At 42.8% G+C, this 22,196-nt stretch overlaps 1 protein-coding gene across 1 annotated transcript in view; it reads left to right on the top strand.

Moving 5' to 3' along the window:
- Positions 1 to 11,562: 11,562 nt before the first annotated feature.
- LOC105689920 (LIM/homeobox protein Lhx9) overlaps positions 11,563 to 22,196 on the top strand; it is a 153,729-nt gene continuing 143,095 nt past the window's right edge. The window contains exon 1 of the mRNA XM_020854513.2: positions 11,563 to 12,805. The gene's annotated coding sequence lies outside the window, so the exon portion shown is untranslated. The remainder of the gene's footprint in view (positions 12,806 to 22,196) is intronic.

The raw sequence follows: 22,196 nt of genomic DNA, 5'->3' as shown, positions 1-22,196 counted from the left end.
TACGAATCGCATGGCGTCACGTCCACGTCGCGTACGGGTATGTATATGCTCATTGCTGTACCACGACGCATATACATATATGTATTATACATATATTATATACCAATACATAGATACACGTGTCGATGTAGCGCCGCTTATACTGCAGCAGTTGGGAGACTTTAACGTTCTGCAGGCGAGGCGAGAACAGCGAAAACGTGCAACGGGAATAAACGGAGAAAGGGGATGTAAAATGTAATTTTACAAGTAGAAGATACAGTGTTGCAGTTTTTATCCGTGTACATATAGGTATACGGATAAACCGGCGTCACCGATCACAGTTCTATGCGCTGTGTGTTAGAGTTATATCGCGAATATTCTGCAGGTGCCTATAGGTGCTGCTGCTGCTGCGGGGAATGCTACGATATAATAAGGGATATCTCGCGTTAAATGTTCCGCGGTAATTCTGAACAACAACGCCATATTTTTTCTCTACCGTTTATACCATCGCTTATAGTATGCCATAGCTCCGGGAGATGCGCTCTTCGCGTTATATTATTCGCGGGAGAAAAACGGCAATCTCCAGAAAATTCTACATATTTATATACAAGTATACCCAGCTGTACATCTATTTTAAAAATTCGAACGTTCTTTTTATTTTTTATGAGCTCTCCCATGACTGACTAGCCTGTTTTCTTTTTCATTTTATTTTTATTTTCACTCGGATTTTTTCTATCCATTTTTTCCCCGTTTTGACAATCGAGCCGGTATTATGTATCAGTTGTCGAAAACATAAAATTTACCCATGTATATATACGTACGCGTATACATTTACCTACGTAGAGACACGAGTTTACTTACGCTGCAATGAACCCTGTTACCAGCTGCTATACTACCCTTGATTTTTCCGTTAAAACTTCTTGATTATAGTAATGGAAATATGCGCTCTAGAAAAAACTGTGATACGAGAGTACGGAAAATTGTAAAATAAATGAAAAAATACAAAAAATACAACGACGAGATTTAGCCAAACATAAAATTAAATGCAGGGGGTGGGCAACGTGAGACGGGGGTACTCGAGGAAACCTTGCAAAAAAAAAAAACTCTTAATCCAGGGTGAAGTTTTTTTTGTGCCAAACTCGAGCTGCGAAAAATTTTGGAAGGGTTGAATCGTTGACGTTCGATTTGTACTGTGGAAGAAAAGAGTTAGTCACTCTTCGAACTCTATAGTGCGAAACAACGACTAGATCCTCCGAAGATTTCTTCGAGTGAACGTGGTGTAAAAATCGGGGAAAAAGCTGAAACCCACTCTTTTGCTAGTTCCCAGCTTAACGGGGAAGACGGGAGGTTGAAACTCGGGTAAATCGCGGTGTTCGTGAAATTCTCTACATTTTGATGGACGGCGAAGTCCCGTTTGGTTTAGAGGCACATTTCATATACATATACGGAATCCCGGCTAGGCCCTCCAGCACCTATTACTTGCGTATAACTTCACGGTTGCATTTTCTTGCACATTTCTCTTTTATTTATTCCCGTGAATTTTACACGTGCATTGAAAATTTTACAACGAACGCTATAACACGCTATACCGCAGGGTGCACTACTGCAGCTATACTGCATATATTTTCATATTGCGTTCTCATTTGATTTTATACGGGTAAATAGGTCAGTTTCGCGAATATTGAAATTTCCCGAATATTCCTTTTCGTTTCGATGATTCACTTTCGACGAAATTGTTTGATTTTCGTCGATTTTTCGATTACCACCTATAACATTACAGGTGGAACGGAAACGTGGTACGGTGTACGCACGTCGCTCACAGGATGGGAACAAGGTTTCGAATTCGAGCGAGTTACGTTAAATGACAGCTTAATAAGTTAGTAAATAAATATTAGGTATATACTCGGAAGTTTTTAGATCTTCTGCCGCTGCCGCTGCTGCTGCTGCTGCTATGTACGCGCGGGTAACTCGATTACGTCGTTTACCGCGATATCGTGACGTGCACGAGAACGTGTAATGTTTTATTTAACCTTGTGACAGGTATGTAACAAAATTTATATCTAGGAAATAAAGAAGAATTCGAGTAGGGATAATAAAATAACACCTATACGCGCACGTACGTGTGTGTATACCTGTCCGAGTTATACACGTACATCGAGGTTTGCGGGAGAAAAGTTTGCGCTCTCTTCGTAAAAATGTAACAAGAGATAAAGCAATTTTTTTTTTTCCTACCCTTACAACGGTGGATATCCTACGGGAAAAGAGCTATTTATACGTTACCGTGACACGTGCACGGAGCTGAGCTGAGACTCCGCGCGGTACACGTACATCTTTGATGGACGGAATATTCCAACTTTTAACCTAAGGACCGTATCCTTACACGTGAATATATATACATACACCTATATGTATAAGTATGTACGTGTGCACGTATACTCTGTCCTCTTCACACATATGTATATTACACCGGCAACAGAATCAGCCGGTTCGCAACGATGAATTACGGATGAGACAGACGGTACGATGTTCTTTCTGCATTCGTTCGGTGCCTATATAAGCATGCGATGTTTTTTCGAACGCACTTGAAATAGCTCGTGTACATTGTTTTCAATTAGTATATAGGGTGACATCGTTGGACGTATACGTCTCTGCCCCTCTGTAACTTCCTCATGTTCTAGGTACCCTTATAGGTAGGACGCCCCTACTCCCCCAGAGGTTTTGACCTCTCAAATGTACGACCGATCGTTCGCATCTTTATTCAAAATTTCCCCGAGGTATATATAATCCGTCGCATGCAGTAGGTCGTACGCTCATTTATCGCTGTATCTGGATCACATCGCGATCGCGCCTCCTTCGTCTCGAATTTCCCTATCGCGTGTACGAATATAAATTGTCGAAGGGATTGTCTTATTGTCGGCCCGCCGCGGTCCACCCGCCTTCAGGTGAGGTGGAGGTGGAGGTGGAGGTGGAGGTGGAGGTGGAGGTGGAGGTGGAGGTGGATATGGTGGTTCGGTTGGGTTAATTCGAGTTGCCTCCTCTCCACCGCCGGTTCGACCGAACTCCGGGACGCGATATCCTCCGACCGAACCCTAGCTAATTGCACGCCAAAGCCTTACAAGTGTTCTCGCGTTGCCCCGGGCCTCTATTGTCCGGTTCGCTTCATCGCCACGTGTAGATGTGTATTGTACGCAAGCGTACGCACGCACGATACACAATATAACGTGGAGGCCGAAGAACGAACGGAGAAACCAACCGAGAGGACGAAAACACAGGGTGTATAATATATTGGAATTTATGTGTACGGATATGTATGTATGATACGATTGTAAATGTGCACGGGGTGGGGTGGGGGGGAAAAGTAACGTCACGTAACGTAACGTAACGTAACGTAACGTAACGTATGGGCTATCTCGTGCATACGCGCCCATATCTATATACAGGTGTACGGGGTATAGTTATATGTATCCGTTGGCGATCCTATGCTTCGAACACATGAACGCGTAATTATAGTCCGCCGAGAAACCGGGAAGATAGAGCCTTAGGGAATGATTTCGATCTCCTTTTGCTCATCGCGCGCGGTTCGTCGGACCTCCGCTCGCAACTTACGTCTCGTAACGTACCGCAGTGCGCCGCGATCCGAGCGCGCGCTCGTCCGCATCACATTTTTACCTGCGTATCCCGATCTATATTCGTCGCGACTTTTCCGCTTTTCGAGGAAAGCGCTCTCTTCGTTCGCGGGCGAAAAAACCGTCGGCGTGTCGCCCGCCCTCCTATAGGCTCCGGTTTCTCCGCCGCGGAGTCATCGATATATTTTTCCCATGAGCGGAATGAATCAACTCCGGTGTAATTCCCGAGGCGGGCGGACAGGTGCTTATTACTCGCGTTAACCCGCAGCGGCAACGGCACCCCCTGATTCCAAAACCCCGCGCGCGCTACCAAACCACCTTCTTCTTCTTCTTCTTCTTCTTCTTCTTCTTCTTCTTCTCTATATCCGCCGCACGCTGTACTTAAAAAGTGCCTTTCGACGCCCGTAGGGCTAAACGAAGCAATACGCGTACGGATACCGTGTACAACAGTCGCGCAACCTTATTCGCGCCATCGTTATTATTATTCGAAGAACGAACGTTATAGGAATTTCGAAAATGTCGAAAGCATCCGCGATCTGTGACGCGAGCACCTTGTCCGTGACTCGCTTCTATTTTTTCATCGTTAAATATATACACGGGGAACAATCAACGGATTCTATATACATATATGTACATGTATACAATAGCTCGTGGAGAACGTTAACAAAAATAGGACAAAGAAAAAAGAAGGCAATACGACCCGCCGCAGTCGTACAACACGCAGAGCTTCTGCTTCGGGGGTTGAATAAAATGAAATGAAATGAAATAAAATAAAATGAAAAAAAAAAGTATAAATTTTCGGGGTAGTTATTTAGGTCCGGTCTGCATTCGAGATATTTATGTATGGATGTGTACACGTGTACGTTCGTACAAAAAATATATATATATACGTACAGAGGAACAGAGGGGGTATTAGTGCGGCGTGCTGACCCGACCCTCCGAAGAGAGTTGGTTGGCCGCTGCTTTATTATACCTTTATAAGACCTCGTACGTACAGATATATTTCCACATACACATATGTATATATATATATATTCATCCACCTATATATGTATATGGATATGTATATTATACAGGTATACGGTGTATGAAGTATACGTTCCGTACTTGCGAACGTTTCTGTCTCTAATTCGTCTTTCCTGCTCTCTCTCTCTCTCTCTCTATTTCTCTGGACGTGTATACGTGTGCGAAATGCATATAAAATGTGTAAAATGTATGGGCGTACGGCGTATTCATTGGTGTGGGTACTCGAGCGCGCGGAGTCGAATAGGTGAAAGGGGATAGGAGCTTTGCTGCCTGAATATTTTCCAGAGTTAAATACCTGCACTTTGGATTCTGCTGCGGACGGAGTTTTAAGCTTTCAATAGCCCCTCTTTCCGCTAACCCTCCCCCCCTCCCCCTCCCACCCCCCGTACATTTCTCTTTTACTCTTCTCCTCTTATATGCCGGTTATATACATATATAAACACACTGCACCCCCGTACACGTTTAGGCAGTTGTATTCCTCCGTATACATATATACACACACGTATGTTTGTACAACTCGGAAATCTCCACCCCCATTATCACCCGAATATTACGATATTATTTACATATTTTCGTGATATTTTGCTTCCTTCGTAATCCGTCTCCAACATTTTTATATTCCGCACCCCTAGCCGCACTCTCGTTGTTCTCAGACTCGGGGTCGACGTGAAAAACGAAACTCCGACCAACGCAAAAAAAAAATTGGAACGATATATTTTTACATCGTGATACTCTCGGTAAGTTATAATTTCGGACTCCCGGGGTGACGTTAGTTTCGTGTCATCGGGACACGTCTGCAAAGGAAAAAAATAAGAACGAAATGCAGCAGATAAGGCAGCTGACTGGCGAACTACCGCGTAATATGTACGTTCGTTCTCCGTAGGGCGGAGGAAAAGACAATGGACAAGGGGATAGTTTTCGGAGGTTTCGATCGATTCTTAATAAGTAGTACAGAAGCGCTCTCGTGATTATTCAACTCTTATCGAAGCTCGGCGCTATAACCGGTTGACCAGAAATCCCGGGAAAATAGAAACCCCTACCCGTTATACCTGTTACCGAAGGTATACACGTACTTTTCTAGCGTGGTTAAAAGACGGAGGTAATCAGCGCCTCGATATCTTCAACAAAGCTTCGTATACAGATTCCGCGATTGTTCGCCAACTCCGCGTGCACACCGTGTACGGGATCTCTTGGGTTTCGCGGGGCGCGCGCCAACCCTTAGCTCGCGGCGGTGCAACAATCGTCCGTCGGCCCCCCACGCACGCCGTTCTACGATTGCGTTGCACCGTCGAAATCGTAGGAATCGGTGGGAGAGGTATTCGCGATTATTTCGAACGCGCCGTTTGACCCGTATTAGAGAAATTTAGATCAATCGTCGTCGCGCACGTACGATTTCGATTAGACGGATCTTCGTCCGTATTGTATATACTTGGTTTTGTTTCTCATTACGTTTGCGATTTATCCGTAATTTTGTAATTATATAGATACGCGGCACCAACGAGGAGGGAGAGCGAGGGTTACGGTACGGAAGATGTGTATTGGAAACGCGTAGTATAGGTACGCGGCTAGCTAACGCAAGATACCTGAGATACGTTACCCGGGCAATTCGTCCCGCGGGATTATACGTGCGGCGATGATGCTGCAGGTGAACCGGTTGCGCTTATAGCCGCTGACGTTACACAACGTTTCCGGGGGATAAATTTTCACGATAATTGGCGAACAACGATTCCCGCCGTGGCTAGCTTACGGAAAAACGACACGCCTCGGCTTGCATGAACGACTCGGAATTCTGCAAAGGGTCATTATAGTACAACATCCGCAGCGAAGATCCTATCTCTCTTACGTCTGTTACGCAATTAGTCACCAGGTTACGTCGTACTATACAGTATACGAATTTGACGCGATTCGACGTTCGGATTTGCAAAATTGTTATTCATTCAGGCACGATATTCAGTTTCGCCGAATAGTTTTAGAAATATTTCTTCGACCGCGTTTTCGTCTAGGAGGTAAAACCTGGAATCCGGTCTCTTTTATATATTCTCGTTCGTTTTGTACGGACAGTTTCGTGCCCGAGCGTGATGTATATAACTGCGTTTCGTACGTGTATACATAGAGATGTATATAAAGACGGGGTATATATCGCGTGGCGATCGTGTTTTCGAATACATAAACTACAGCCTATAAGTATAATACGGCATCGTCAATTGGACCCTTCGACGATCCTTGTACGTTATACTCGAAGGAACGAGACATGAAACGGTAATGATAGTCCTTTCGAATTTTTACCCGCTGCGACGAGACGATGATCATTATCGTACCTTTCGGAGTTTGGATATAATTCTAGATTTTGTCACTATCTCACGCCAATGTGGGTACAGACACCGCGATCATTCGAATGAAAAATCATTGGCGTTAATCTGGTCGACCAACGATGCGGACCCCGCATATACAACATCCATTATCGGTTGCGGTATACAGCGTATATATAATTGAAAATATTTTTTCTCATCAACTTCCGCTTCACAAACACGGAAAGTTAAATTTAAATTCGACAAATATCCGATAAAGTACCTACGGGAAAAATATGAAAACGTACAACGACCATATCACCTGCGCATCGCTGTATAGACGTGTGATTTTTGAACGAAGATATCGCGATCTAAGGGAGATCGGATGGCGTTTTTTTCTTTCCGATTACCCGAGCAATTCGCGTATTCGTCGATCGGGCATTATACCCGAGAGCACGCGTGTTATCCCGTGTACACTGCAATACATCTTCTCTGTATATCTTTATATTATATGAATATATACGGTCGGGTATTCGCTGCAGAAAATGGTACGGAGGTGGATGAAAAAGGGTTTTTCGTTCGACGAGTACGGTTTCAACGTTGAACAACATTTGCCAGTAGCTGCGGAGCTGGAGAAACAGCATCGGCATCGGGATCGGTGGCAGCAACGCGATGTGTGGTGTACAATAGATTCAGTTGAGCGTTGCGCCCGGTCGCGCGGGCATTACTTTAAATTCAAACAGCGAACATATCCTCTTTTGTTTCACGAACAAAAGACACCCGGTTCTCTCTCAGAGCTTCTCGGTTACATACCGCCCGTACGTACACGTATAACTGTATATCCCGCACACTATATACGTCCGAATGTCGTTTGCTTTATATATTTTTTGGTTTTTTATTTTTTGTTTTTTTTCTCTTCTTTCTGTTACTTAATGCTCAACGACCACACCGTATATATATATATATACATAAGTACCTCTGTATAGGCGGAACACTGCAGCGTCCTAAACCCTCGGGATGATCTACTCACTTGTATACGTATAATATTCCTCGAGTAAAGACCAATTCCATTGTAGTCGTGTACCCTAAAAAAGGTTGTACTTTATCAGGGATTAACTCTGAACGAAAATTTTGGAAATTCTCGCCTCACCTCAATTATCCCAGGACATAATTTTGAGCGAAAAATAAATCATTTTTTTAATAGGGTTTGATATGCTTTTCTAACGTATTTTGATCTCAGGAATCCGAATCTGAGAGAAAAATTGATCTATCTCTAAAATTGACCGAGTTATCGCCAATTTTCAGCTTTTTCGGGTCAAAAATGAAAAATTGATTTTTTAGTCTATCTTGATGTATTTTGAGCTCAGGAATCTGAATCTGGAAGAAAAATCGCTTTATCTGCAAAAATGACCGAGTTGTCCCCATTTTTTCGTGGTTTTTGGCATAAATTTGAGGATATCTCGAAGGGAAAAAATCGTAGCTCAATTTGGACAACGGATTCGTGTTCCTGAGGTCAAAATACGTCAGAAAAGTGCCATACGATCGATTTTGAAAAATAAAAATTTTTGGTCAAAATTTGAGATTTTTCCAAGGGGTACCCCTTACGATTTTTTCAAATTTTGAACAAAAATTTTTATTTTTCAAAACTGATCGCATGGCACTTTTCTTATGTATTTTGACCTCAGGAACACGAATCCGTTGTCCAAATTGAGCTACGATTTTTTCCCTTCGAGATATCCTCAAATTTATGCAAAAAATCGCGAAAAAGTCAGGATAACTCGGTCATTTTTTAAAATAGATCAATTTTTCTCCCGGATTCGGATTCCTGAGCTCAAAATACATGAAGATACACTAACAAATCAATTTTTTATTTTTGACCCCGAAAAGTTGAAAATTGGCGATAACTCAATCAATTTTAGAGATAGATCAATTTTTCTTCCAGATTTGGATTCCCGAGATCATAATACGTAAGAAAAGCACGTTAGACCCAATGAAAACAATGATTTATATTTTGCTCAAAAATCGAATTTTTTTTTGCTTCTTCAAGAGTAATCTCACGTATAATCAGCTCAGGAATCCAAATCTGAAAGCCAAAATCATCTACTCATGCAATCGACCGAGTAATCATTGGGTGGAAAAAATTTTCTACTCGATATTTCGAGGTAGCCCACTCGTTTTTTGAATAAATAATTAATCAAGCTACTGTAACAGATCGCTTTTCGTAATCGCGGCGAACTTCCACGTTGTAAAATTGTTATCATAATCTGAATATCAAAAATCTCCTCCCTTGCATTTTTTTTTCTTTATAGAGGGACATAGGTGAATAATTCGGCAATTGGTCGTTACGACTCACCACCGTACTATATACATCCGTGTTTCACGCATTCAGCTCTTGTCAGGTGGTCAAATCTCAACATTTATTATTGACAGGTGAATCTATAGGCGTGTATGTGCCGGCAATGGCCGGTGTATAATATGGGGGGATATGCGTTATAGGTACGAAAGTGGAAGAGCGGAAGGGGGATACGAGGGAGGGGAGTTGTTACACCCGCAGCTGCAGACACCCACCCTCGCGTGTCGACGGTCATTTGTTTCGTGTTTGAGGTAGATTATAACCCTGTATCGGGACGTGGATATAGGACGTTATAACTTACGTATACATACGTATCTACTTCGATGGTAAATACCTCTCTCCGCAGTTAAAATTATTACTATACGAGTGTATAAATAGATATGTATATCATTACGCCATGTGTATATATATTATATGTAATAATAATACAACGTAGACCGATTTTCAAGAGGCAAATTACATACCCCTGCCACCTATATCTACTGTATCGTATACATCTATGCGTATGCCAACTTTCACGTTCATCTTTATTCGTAATTCTTCATTTCCGGCTTCTCTCCAACTATATTTTATTATATATACATCATACAGCGCAGTTCTTAATAAAATTAAAAATAAATCGTACTCTTCGTTAACGTGATACGGAATGATCGTTCTCTTTCGCAAATGTGGCGATCACATGGATTTATTTATCTGGAACGCTGCAGGTGTGTATCGCGACGAGCATCGCCCGCCGGTTGTTGCGACCTCAAGTTAAAGGTCTCGACGTCGTTCGTATCCAAGCACCGAATACGTACAGAGGTAAACCTATATGCGATATACGTATACATACATGTATGTATACATACAGGTATACGTAGGTATAATCTGCGGTATACCTGCCGCTTTGGAAGCCGTCGGACATCAAAGCGGTCGGCGAGGCTTCCTGGGTAATTAATTCCTACCCCTTCCCTCCCCTCTACCGAACCACCTCGGGTGACCCTATACTCCCCCTGCGCCGAACCCTCGCAAATTAACCCCCTTATGTACCTTTACTTCATTTTTCCCCCTGCGCGCGTACAAAAACACGTATGTATGTACATATATATACAACGGACGTAATAAGTTAACGCCGTATGTATATCACATATATTATTACATGATCACATATAATAGACATTATGCGTATGACATTTACACGCTTGTATGTATGGGGGTGTTATTTAACGGGGTCATGTGACAAGAAAAATAAAATCATATAGGTATACAGGTACGCAGCACGTTGACCTAACCTAACCATTATCGAAATTATACATATACTCCACGCTTACATCGTTATGGCACTTTGTTTCACCGCATCGAGTGGGGTGATGCGAAAAAATTCGAAAATTTTCGAATGAAAAACATTCCAAGTACACGACGTACGTGAGTAACGTACGATCCCTCTCAACGTTCGAGTGAATCCAAGGTCTTCGAGGGATAATAGAACGGAAAAATTGAAATAATATAAATAACAATTACACTCGAGGCTCGATAGTCGGTCTCACCGGGTGGGGGGGAGGGGGTGGGGTGGGAGCGGTTGATTAATAACGCGAGGCAGGTGCATTAATATACACTCGCGGGGGTGTCGCCGCGTTTGACGCTTCGTCCGGTGATTTTCCTCCAATGGCAGACGGGTCTTTTCAACGCGGAGTTTACAATGGTACCGCCCACCGGTCGTGACGACTTATCACCGGGCATAGAAGCGACGAAGGTCGCGCGCGCGCGCTAGCGCCGATCCCGCCCACATACCGCGATACCTATGAAACGAGCTCTTTCTTCGCGTTGGCGGGGCCCCCGAGGCAGATACGCGGGATGTTCGAGGGGGGAAACCAGGTGCGAAACGATGAGGAATTTTTCCGGACGTTCGTTCGGAGACGACGTTATCTCGGATCGCGATCCGACGGCGGGAACGATCAACATTCTTGTCACAAGAGGTTGACGACGGAGTCGATTATTTCTCCTATTATATGACGATTTTCTGAATCATTTTGGAAAATTGTAAAACTCGGCGAATCAATGAGCGAAAGAAAATTTCTCTCGCACTTCAGACAACCTTTCGAAAAAATTCGAATTTCCACGCAGAGGAATTTTCGTAGGAACAAATTTGGGGAGGATCTCACAAAGTCGCGCAGATGTTACGCTACTGGTAGACGACATACGTATATATATATATACGATAAACGGGAACGGATCTTTGGAGATGAGGCGTTACCGCCAGGAGATGGCGTTTGCGTCTAGTTTTTGCCTGGTGAAAATATCGCCGGACGTTCAGTAGCTCCGCGGCGCCCCGTCCGCGCGGTCCTCTCTCTTCACCTCCCGTATCAATTTTTTACTCCCTTTTCGGTTTCGCAAATCCCTCCCAACTTTCTCGCCCTCGCGTCACTCCGGCATGGTTTTACCCGTCGGAGGGAGGGAACTACCCCCAACCCTCCGGCGGCGTGGAGTGCACCGGCGGAACCAGAACCACCGCTACACGATATCTCGTCGTCAGTATGCCGCGAGCAGCCGTCGCGCCCTCGCGTCACTCCGATAATAATAAACAGAGTGCGAATCGACGTAGGAACGGACGATTGTTTCGTCATTCTCATCTCAATTATAATATGACATACAACGTGTATAAACTGTAATTAAAACTTGGCGTCGCTTCGTGCTACCATTTTCATTCGATTACAGTTGTATCGACTTCGTTCCATCGTCTCTGGAGGGCGTAATTATTTCACACACACCACATGTTATTATATGTATACATCGAAAGAATATTTGATAAAAAATATGTGTAATATTTCGGATGGTTAATATGTATCTGACATCACAGGTGGAAACAAAATAACTATAATTTCTCTGATTCGATATCGATCTGCTGCTATTTTATTTCACCCCCATCAATTACCACTGTGCTAATTGTACACGATGACGAAACATTAGTGCGGTTCGAACAGTTGTTTATTTTTTCATATCCATTGTTCTACCGTATTTAACGAACTGCGATACCGGCGGTAAGATAAATATTATTTCGTAGACGAGAAACGGAATAACGATCATCTGCAACGGATCGCAACAGAATTTTCCCGCGCTTATTTTCAATCGATTTCAAAACCAAGGGAGTGTGCGGTGGATTGTTGTCCTCGCTACCGTAGTTCGTATTTTTTCGATTCGTTGCTTGAAAAAAAAAAATGGTGCACTCGGAAAACTCGACGATACAAATAACGTTGTGTTCGTAGTTAAATTTCTTTTCTCCTCGGAAATTCTTTTATCAGAGAGAACGAATTCGTCCGCAATCGGTCTACATCGCACGATATACACGATATACAGTGCGCCGCATTGTCACGTGGGTGATAAAAAGAATAACGAAAAAAATAAAGTCGCACGTTAACGCGCAGCTGGTGCTACGAATTTTATCGCTTCTGTACGTCGTTGCAGTTTGCTCGTGCATATTTTTACCGACTCGATTTCGGTAAATTCGTTCGAACAAAAGCAGAAAAAGAAAATTTCCTATCGCTATCGGTCGAACAGTAAGTATAAAATATCATCACAGTTATCAGTAATTTTTTCAGATTTTTCAAAACCGTATCCGAACATCGCATTCGACCCTCCGATCTGCGATCTCGTACTTAAAGCTGCCCTTAAAGCTGGTCCCTCAAACGTTCGGCGCCGCTGTATTCCCGATCCGAACCTGGCACGAGCGATTTTCGAAATCGATTACTCGAATTAATATGGTTGAACGGGAAATTTATTAGCCTCTTTTTCTGCAAACTTTCACCCACCGTACGCGTGTCGGCTGATATTCTTTTTATTTTGTTATTTCATTTTTTTTTATCGAGTCCTTTTGCATATATTTATACAGCTCTCCTCGCATACGTGTACCCGTATATATCTATCTATCCCCCTGTGCAGCGAAGTGGGTGTACGTAACACACACGTACGATACACCTGTCTCTGTATCCGAACACGGCGATTTGCGGGGGGTGAAAGTTGAGGAGATGTTTGGGAGTTTCGGGGGCTGAGGGACAGGGGGGAGGGGGGAGGGGGGGTTAAAATGTACCGCGTGCGCGAGCGAGAAACTGATTTATTCGCAAATATAAAATCTGAGATCCGAATCTTCGCTATTCGGGGCACGATTTTCAAAGCAATCCTGTAGGAAGATACGGATCTCATCTCGGCCGAGATATTATGTCCTCTGCGTTTCCCCCTACTTCCCCTAACTCCCGCGTTTCCGCGTACACGTATACAACCGTCGTATACGCGCGCACACACACACACGGGGACGCGTCTCTACCTACACGTTTCCACGTCCCTCCGCCCGTATCTTCTCTCCACCCCTTTTCTCTGGCGGGAATACCCGCGTGTAATAATTGAATACGATACGTGTGTGCGAGGTTGAAATTTTCTATATTCCACTATTTTTCGCACCGTTGTAAAAAAAAGTACACGCGATATGTGACTAAGTAATCGAATCGACGGCGAACGTCGTATTATTCAGGTGTACGTACGTACGTACGTAGGTATATAGGAACAATTTATGCAAAAGAGACGTTTGCAGACACCAGACAAGGACGTGTATTATACTATACGGCGCTTGAGAGAGAAATGACTTTGCACACAATTTACCCATTAGCGAAGACCCTGCAGGGCTCTTGGGTTAATCGAAGGCCATTGTTCACACGACCTATCTTGTCTATGAACCTATAGGTATATATACACACGAGTTTACCAGACGTCGCACACATCCTCACGGGTACCTGCTACCCACATAGGATATACATACCTATAAACGTACACGTGTGGGTGTGTGTGGTGGATTCGCGGGGTGCAGTCGCAAATCTATATACCGCACGTAGCGATGATATCTGCAACGTATATAGGTGCGCGTTGCACGCGATATTCCGATGATCTAGGCCTATACCGTCGTACGTGTGCCGTAGCTTTATTTATATGTACCTGTATCGCTATCTGTACTGTAACGTCTCAAAGAGAGAGAGGGAGAGAGAGAGAGAGAGAGAGACGGTGAAACCTTATGCGGACTACATTGTGCGTCAAGATGAGATCCTATTTGGATTACGTTAATTAATCTAATAACTCTTTTCCCCAATATCTCCAGATTTATCATAAATTGTATGGGTGAGGTATACGTATAGGTGTAGAGCAGTTTACCCCGCACCGTGTATCAAAATTTATGTATATATATAGGAGTAGGATGTCGAATCTTTTTTTTTTTTTTTAATCATTGTCGCGTAATTTCTTATTTTACAAGTCGTTTCCTTCTTTTCGAATTTACGTATTTCTTTGCCTCGGAATTGGCGGATCGAACCCGGTTACACAGGGTACCTGAACGTTAACGTAACGTGTACGCTATATGCGCGTAAACTATTCGCAAAGGAGATTTTTCTCGATTTTTCGCGGTAAACACACGGTATACGGATATTTATTCACGACCACGAGGTGATTTATTATTTTATTATCGCGTTGAGAATAAATGCAATAAAGTACCTACGTAAGAGGAGAATAAAGATTGCGATGGAAGTAAAACAATAAAGCAAATAAATGTGAAACGAACAAAATCTAGTTTGGCGCGGAGATTTTTTAACTTGTTGTTGTTGTTTTTTTTTTTTTTTATTTTTTTTCTGTCGTACAGCCGATAAATTTGAAGGAACCGCGGTTACAAATGGCGCCAAAATCGTCCTGTCGGTACTAGGAGGTTAGCCGTAGCAGGAGGTTGCACAGGATTGCAAATCGGAGCGAGACAGGAACGTCGAGGCACGCCGAGTATCGAATCCCAGGACGTTGCACCGCCACCTTCGACCAGCCTCCTCCTCCTCCTCCTACCCCTCCTCCTCCTCCTCCTTCACCTTTCCTCTCTCACTCTCCTACTCCCTGTTGCTCCGTAGCTCCCCTCTCTCTCTCTCTCCCTCTCTCTCCCTCCCCTCTTCCCTTGGTCTTTCGCCGGGTACCGTCTCCTTCTCATTTTCATTCTCCTTCTCTGGCGAATATCTCGGTTGCTGCCATTTGCGTACGTTTATAACCGCGCCCGCGTCGCCCCTTTATAGTCGAACATCTCTCCCCCCCCCCCCACCTTTGTTCGTAGAGAATCTGCATCTTCTCGCGAAAAAACAAAAAAATCGAAGAAACGAAAAATATGGTACAAGCCGTGACGTGGTGACGTGTGGAGTCCGTCAGATACGATATTCAAAACAATATTCTAATAATTATTATCCGGGACGTTCTTACTACGATTCAACGAGCCTCCTACTATGTGGATTTTTCCACAAGAGTTCACGTCATGTATACAGGGTGTCTCGGAACTAAGTAAGTGCGATAATTTTGAGGATTGACATGTGGGGTCGAACCAACACCCCCACGATTGAAAACACTTTTGACGTAATATTGGCGATAGCGACGATACGTAGCTATACATATACATTCGAACACGACGCGATTGTCTATCGTGGATTTCGCGGGTTGTCTAGATTTCGACTCCGAAGTGCGACTTTCCAATCGATCGTATTTCGGGGACCTGCACGTGTTACAAGCGTGAATTTAATCAGCTTCGCCCCTCGTATGACCCCTCGAAGTTTCAGCAGTTATTCTCAGTTTTGAGACACCCCGTATACGATACATCTATCGATGGATTACACGCGCAATGCAGCGTAGAAAAAAACCGGAGAAGAAGTGAAAATGAGTAGAGAAATTAAATGAAAAAAAAAAAAGATCGGAGAAAAAGGAAGAAAATAAATTGCAGAAAAAATTAGAAAGAAAGAAATGAAGATCGGGCGGCCGCGCGGGGAGGGGGAGGAGGGGGGAGGGGGGGAGGGGGATAAGAGAGGAATGACGAGGGGCTGAGCCGAGGCGAAAGAGCGAGGGAAAAGGCTGAAGGCGGCCTTTCATTAAAAGTCCGGAATTAATATTTTAACAAGACGCTCGTCACTTGAACGTTGTCGCGGTTCCCAACTCCTCGGGGATGCACTTCACCTGAGAGATTTTTAAAGACCCCTTGTACTCGGGATTTCATATCACTTCGCGTCGTCGCCACCGCGTATATCTCTGCTTTGCATTTCTTACGGGGAATATATTTTCTTCAAAATTTTATTCCCGCACGTAGATACACGTATAAATAGAATTATTATATTGTCTCGGAAGCGAACGAACTACTTGTTGCTTTCGATAATTCGATGAAATTTTTGTACCCACATCTCGCGAAACGGAACCGAATGATTCCGAACGGATGTATGCAATCGTACACTTTGTTCCATTCGACGAATGGTTTTTTTTCTCATTCATTTTTTCTTTTCTTTTTATTTATTTACTCTTTTTTTGCAGCGCGGCGCGGCGACGCGACGGGGGCAGGGGGAGGGGGGGCTATAGGACAGGAGTGTAAAGTAATTCTTATAAAGGGTCATCTCTCTTAAAATTTAGAAAATCGGTTGGGAATCACTGGGAGAGTCTCTCGTATTACATCCAGGATTAATATTAAATTTCACACGATGAGTGCAATTTCATTATCCCATTTTGCCTGACTCCAACGGCCGCGCGCACCTCAACCTCGCGCGTATGGGCCTGACATGGTTACACGGTTACACGTATGTATGTAATACGTAGACCGTGTACAGGTATATAAATTAAACATACACACATACACTAAACACTCGTACGCCTGATACCTTATATCCTCTACGCGTACTTGATATGTCCGGTTTTTTACCCCCTTCTAGTTTACACGAATGTTTTCAAATCTCATTCATTTCGTCCGCCTTGACAATTGCTGCTGAATGGGAAAGATGAACTCTTCGATGATCTTACCGCTATTTTCACGTACGAAGTATAATGTTTCCGAATAACGTATAGATTCTAGATACTTCACCTGCGGACCATGGTATAGCGAGTCTAGTCGATCAATAGCTCTTGGCATGCGTTTACTCTCTGCATAAGGCATGGTATGGTACACGGTATTCGTCTTTAGATATATATATATGTAAAATGTATATAGGTATGTTACATATGTGTACGAACACAATATTATTTAACTCAAACACTTTATAACCGATATTCCTACAAAATTATCACCTTGCACACAAATCCAGAATCAGTTCAAATCGCAGATGAAATCTATGGAAATAAATCCTTGCATAACGTTGAGATAAAGGAAAGTCTTCGGTCGAAAATTTTATCCACATCCCAAAGACATATGTACGTACAGAGTCTCCTGTTTTAATTGAACCATTTCGATTACTCGGAAGGATGAGCTGGTGCGAGACAAACTTTTGACGTACAAAAAAGTTGTAGGGTTTGAAGGTGCTAGAAATACATCCAAATTACGATCCCCGAAATGCCAATGATTCAGGAGATTTTTAATAAAACAGGCGCTAAACCCTACGGCGCTTTTCCATATCTCTCAACCGTAAGGATCAGTCGCCAGTCGCCAGTCGGTGTCGTTTCGTTCTTTTTAAACGTACGTACTCTGCGCGGGACTTATACCCGAGTCTCTTGATCCGAAGAAATTATCTCCATTATCTGCACCGCTCGGATTACTTAGGTCTATTCATGTATTAATTTCAATTAAATTTTTTTCGTTGCTTCATTTCTATTCTCGTTCTTTCTCTTGCCTGCAGTTTTGTTATCTGGATTCTTAGATTCGTTCTACGTTCGCATTCCTTACCGTTGGAGTACAACGATATATGTATATACATGTGGAATGAAAAAGAGAGAGAGAGGGAGAGAGGAAGAGAAAGAGAGAAATGTAATCCCCACACAAGCTACGATAATTTTACACCCTCCGTTTAGATTCTCGTACGTATACAAAGTTCCCTGTTCATTTTTATAAAAATATGTATACGGTATACCTACCTCGAACAATCTGGTCACGATTCTCCTGGGAAACTGCATTTTATATAACCGTAGCAGCATCCTCGTGCAAGGGTACTCTTTCTCCCATCTGTACGTACCACATACATAGTTTTCTTGTCGTCGGGTGGAAGCGTTATATATATATATATATATATATATATATGATTCATGGTAGTTTAATAGAAATATAATAAATGTATATATATACAAGAGGAAAAATAACCGAAACACATTTGTAATCCGATTTTTATTTTCTTCGTGTATTTTTGGGGGAAACGATGCGATGCGGAAAAAAAAAAAAAAAAGATGAAAAAAAATCTTTGGGCACGCGAAAGAGCAAGAGAGATAGGTAGGTAGGTAGGTACGTACAGTAGAGAGACCAAGGTAAGTAAAAGTCGGAGTCCGCTACTCGGCGTGCGGAGACGGGTGGTCGGAGGGAGCGTCGAAAGGGCGGGGGGATTCAATTATCCGATATTAAACCACCCCTAAGCACGCCGGTGTGTCCGGCCCCGGGTTGTGGAGGGTGCGCGTTGAAACGGTTGTTCCTGTCCGGTAGAAGTGGAAGTAGAAGTAGAAGTATTAGATTGAATGGACTCGATGTTGTAGTAGTTGCTACCGCTGCTGCTGCTGCTGCTGCTGCTGCCTCAGACTCTCTTTCCCTTCTCTCTCTCCCTTTTCCCTCTTTATTCTCCTCTTTCTCGCGCTGGCTTTGTCCTTGATGCTTCTTAGCGGATAGCATCTTGGAATTTTCACGTCTTCGATTAAGGGAATGAACCCTGAGGAAAAGCCAATGTTTTTACTCGCCGAATTCCTCTTCACTTTATACACATGTATATGTATACATGACGTGTATATACCGTACCCGTGTGTGTGTGTGTGTGTGTGCGCGTGTGTCTACGTATACGTACTTTTCTATATATCCATCGATTTTATTGCTTTTCTTCTAGATACACGTATCACATGTATAAGAAGCTTGTTTCCCAAACCCTCTGTGTAATAGGATTGCCATTACAGTACTGGGTATGGTATAAAAAATGATGAATCGACGTCGCTGCGAGGTGAATATAATTATCGCTGTACACCCAAGATCGAAATTCGACTGCTCTTCTTTTTATGGTTTTTTTTTTTTCAAGCGTTTACACTTTGGGGGGGGGGGTCGAAAAAAAATGAAAATTTTTGGCGACCCTCACGAATCGAAGATATCGCTGTGAGACAAAGTTCTCCGCCCTGTTACACATGTACGTACGTACGGTATACGTTCAATATAGTGTACAGACCGCAGGTAGAACCGTGAAGGAGATCGGCCGATGTCTATAAACCTGGGGAATTCCGTATCTTGTGTATGTGTACCGCGTATAGATACAGATATATATATATATAAATGCGGATGTAGATGTAGATGTGCTGGATATAGATGTAATATATATCTATATCTTTACTTTTATTAAACGAAAAATTGGATCGCGCGCGAGTTGGAATGCAATATTTCGACGGATTCATTTGATGGAAACATTTCTTCCCGCTGAAAAAATTCAATCAAATCCAGAAATTGAGAGAGAAAACTTGTGAGAAGAAGACGGTGGAAAGAAGGGACGGGGTTATACGGGGAACGGAGCGAGAAAGAGAACGACAACCTTTCCTCTCGTAGGTACAAAATACGTTCGTAGTGGTAGCGAACCTACGGTTTACGTATACATTTGTACACCGGAATATCACCGTTATTGCGTGTTTTAATCTCCGTGTCTCTCCTGCATCTTATCTTCGCCGCTTTTTTTTTTTTTTCCTTCGTATTTGCTTCGGTATACAGCCGTTGCGGATCTCTCGCGGTTCCGTCGCCGTAGAAGAGAGAAAAGGAAAGAGATACAAAAGCGGCTATAGGATTCGAAATACCTACTTGCGACGAATCTTTTTTTTTTTTTTTTTCTTTGTTTGTTTTTTCTTTTCACGCGATTTATTTTCGCACATGAATAAATTCCCGCCTTTGTTATTAGCGTATCTGTACCAACGTTGTCATTCGTATACTCCGCAACAACCGGACAGGTGTATGTATAGTTCTCTGGTTTTTTTCTGACCCGAAATAAAAAGAAAATCGGAAAATTTAGACCTTCTTCCTCCAGATCCGCTTACGTATCTCAGTACGGAAATCGGCCGATTTCAACTATCGAGGCTGCAGCCGATCGTAGGACAGGGTCGACATACCGATCGTGAGATTCGAGAATTTTTCGGTTACGTAACGTTCGAACTACACGACATAGGTGTTGTACACGAGTAGATACACGCGTGTTACATCTACCCGTACAAAGTATTAACGCTGAGGAATTTTTTTATTCGAGAGTATATATACATGTCTGACCAAAGTCTACAATTAGCACCTGGCGCACGTTAGGCGTGCATGTCTTATACGCCCGAAGAGCGAAGAGTGTTAATTGGCTACCTGCGAGACAAGAGTTTCGTTTCTTTTTATCGTTTCCTTTTTCTTTTTCTTTTTTTTTCTTTTTTCTTTTTTTTTTTCTCCTCTTCGACGCCACCGAGCCCTGCAGCTCGGTTGTAATATTTTTCTTTCAAGCCTAGAGAGAATATTGAATATATCGCGGGGAATAAAATCAGGTAAAATCTCGTACGCTTCCAGTTTATTGAAAAATTCCACCTGCGAGGATCTTAGATCGTCGTTTTTTCTTTCCTTACACACCTCTCTTCAAATTATCATTAATTATTGCTCGTGTGTACCATGACGATCTACGGGAGTGGGTAATATATAACATTATGTATACCTATACATACACAAGTGGGTAGGTATGTATAATGCGTCGGTTGGTCGGTTCGTTCGTTCGTTCGTTCGTTCGTTCGTTCGTTCGTTTGGTTGGTATATATGAGGGTAGTTTTATTTTTTTGGTCAATTAATTTTTTAATTACAAACTCAATTGCGTCTAGTGGCAGGTAGGCGGACGGGCAGGGCAGGGATGAATGGACGGGGGAAAAAGGCTTGGAAGGGGTGGAGGGGGGGGGGGGGGAAAGGGGACGCGGGTTTGTGATTTTCAATTTTTACACTAATTATTAAATATTGCTGAGAGTCGGAATTTGTTCGAATCAATGCGTCCAATCAAGGGACACACACGCTGCCACACCCGTCACAATTCACCCTGCACCGACCGGTGTAAAGCTCAGCCATTTACAGTTATTGAAATATAAATTTATGTTGCCGAACGTACACACGAATATCACGTGTACGAATACACAATGTCCAGAGTAAGATGAGATGAAAAAAACAGAAGAGAAAAAAAAATAAATAAATAATTTGTCAACCGAACGATACAACGAATTTATAACGAAGGAAAAATTAATTTTTGTAAGAATAAAAAATAGGAAAAAAAAAAATGAACGGACAAAGAAATAAAGGAGTCGTTATAGCCCAACGGTATAGTCGAACTTTTTTTCACGTACGTACGTATCTAATACGGTTGCGCTTGATTAAATCGTTGAAAACTAATTACTCCGATTGTTGCAGTATCCGTAGGGATATGTCATCCCGTCTAATTACGCACGTACGCAAACGAGGTGGATTAAAGTATTGTCGGAGAAATTGACGCGGAGATGTGTGTGTAATAACTGCAGCGCGTATTCGAAGGTAATTTTTACAAATAATCGTAAGAAATAAAAGAATCGTCGAAAATGCAATGAAATTCGAATTCCGGTGGCAGGGTATTTAGAGAAAGTCCTATCGACATGACGCGATGACGATTTATCTCTTTTAAAACATGATCATGTCGTTTCCAGTGAATTTACGTAAAGTTTATTCTATATTCCACCGCACTCTAGGAGTCGTTCTCGTACAACGAAATTCGTTCTAGCTAAACGATCGCGACTTGCATCCATGATATTTTTATCTATATATTGCGTATATCCTTGATCGAGAGATTATAAAGGTGCGAACAGGTAGTAGACAGGTATACACGCATATAATAATCGTTGCGAAACGTGGCTCCGCTGTGTTATACGGTGTAAAAGGGATACGGAATTAATAGACCATAATATATATTATCGGTTATACCTACTATTTACGTAGAA

This window comes from Athalia rosae, chromosome 3, assembly GCF_917208135.1.
Source record: "Athalia rosae chromosome 3, iyAthRosa1.1, whole genome shotgun sequence".
In the NCBI taxonomy this organism is placed as follows: Eukaryota; Metazoa; Arthropoda; class Insecta; order Hymenoptera; family Athaliidae; genus Athalia; species Athalia rosae.
This window is presented reverse-complemented; position numbering and strand designations above follow the sequence as displayed.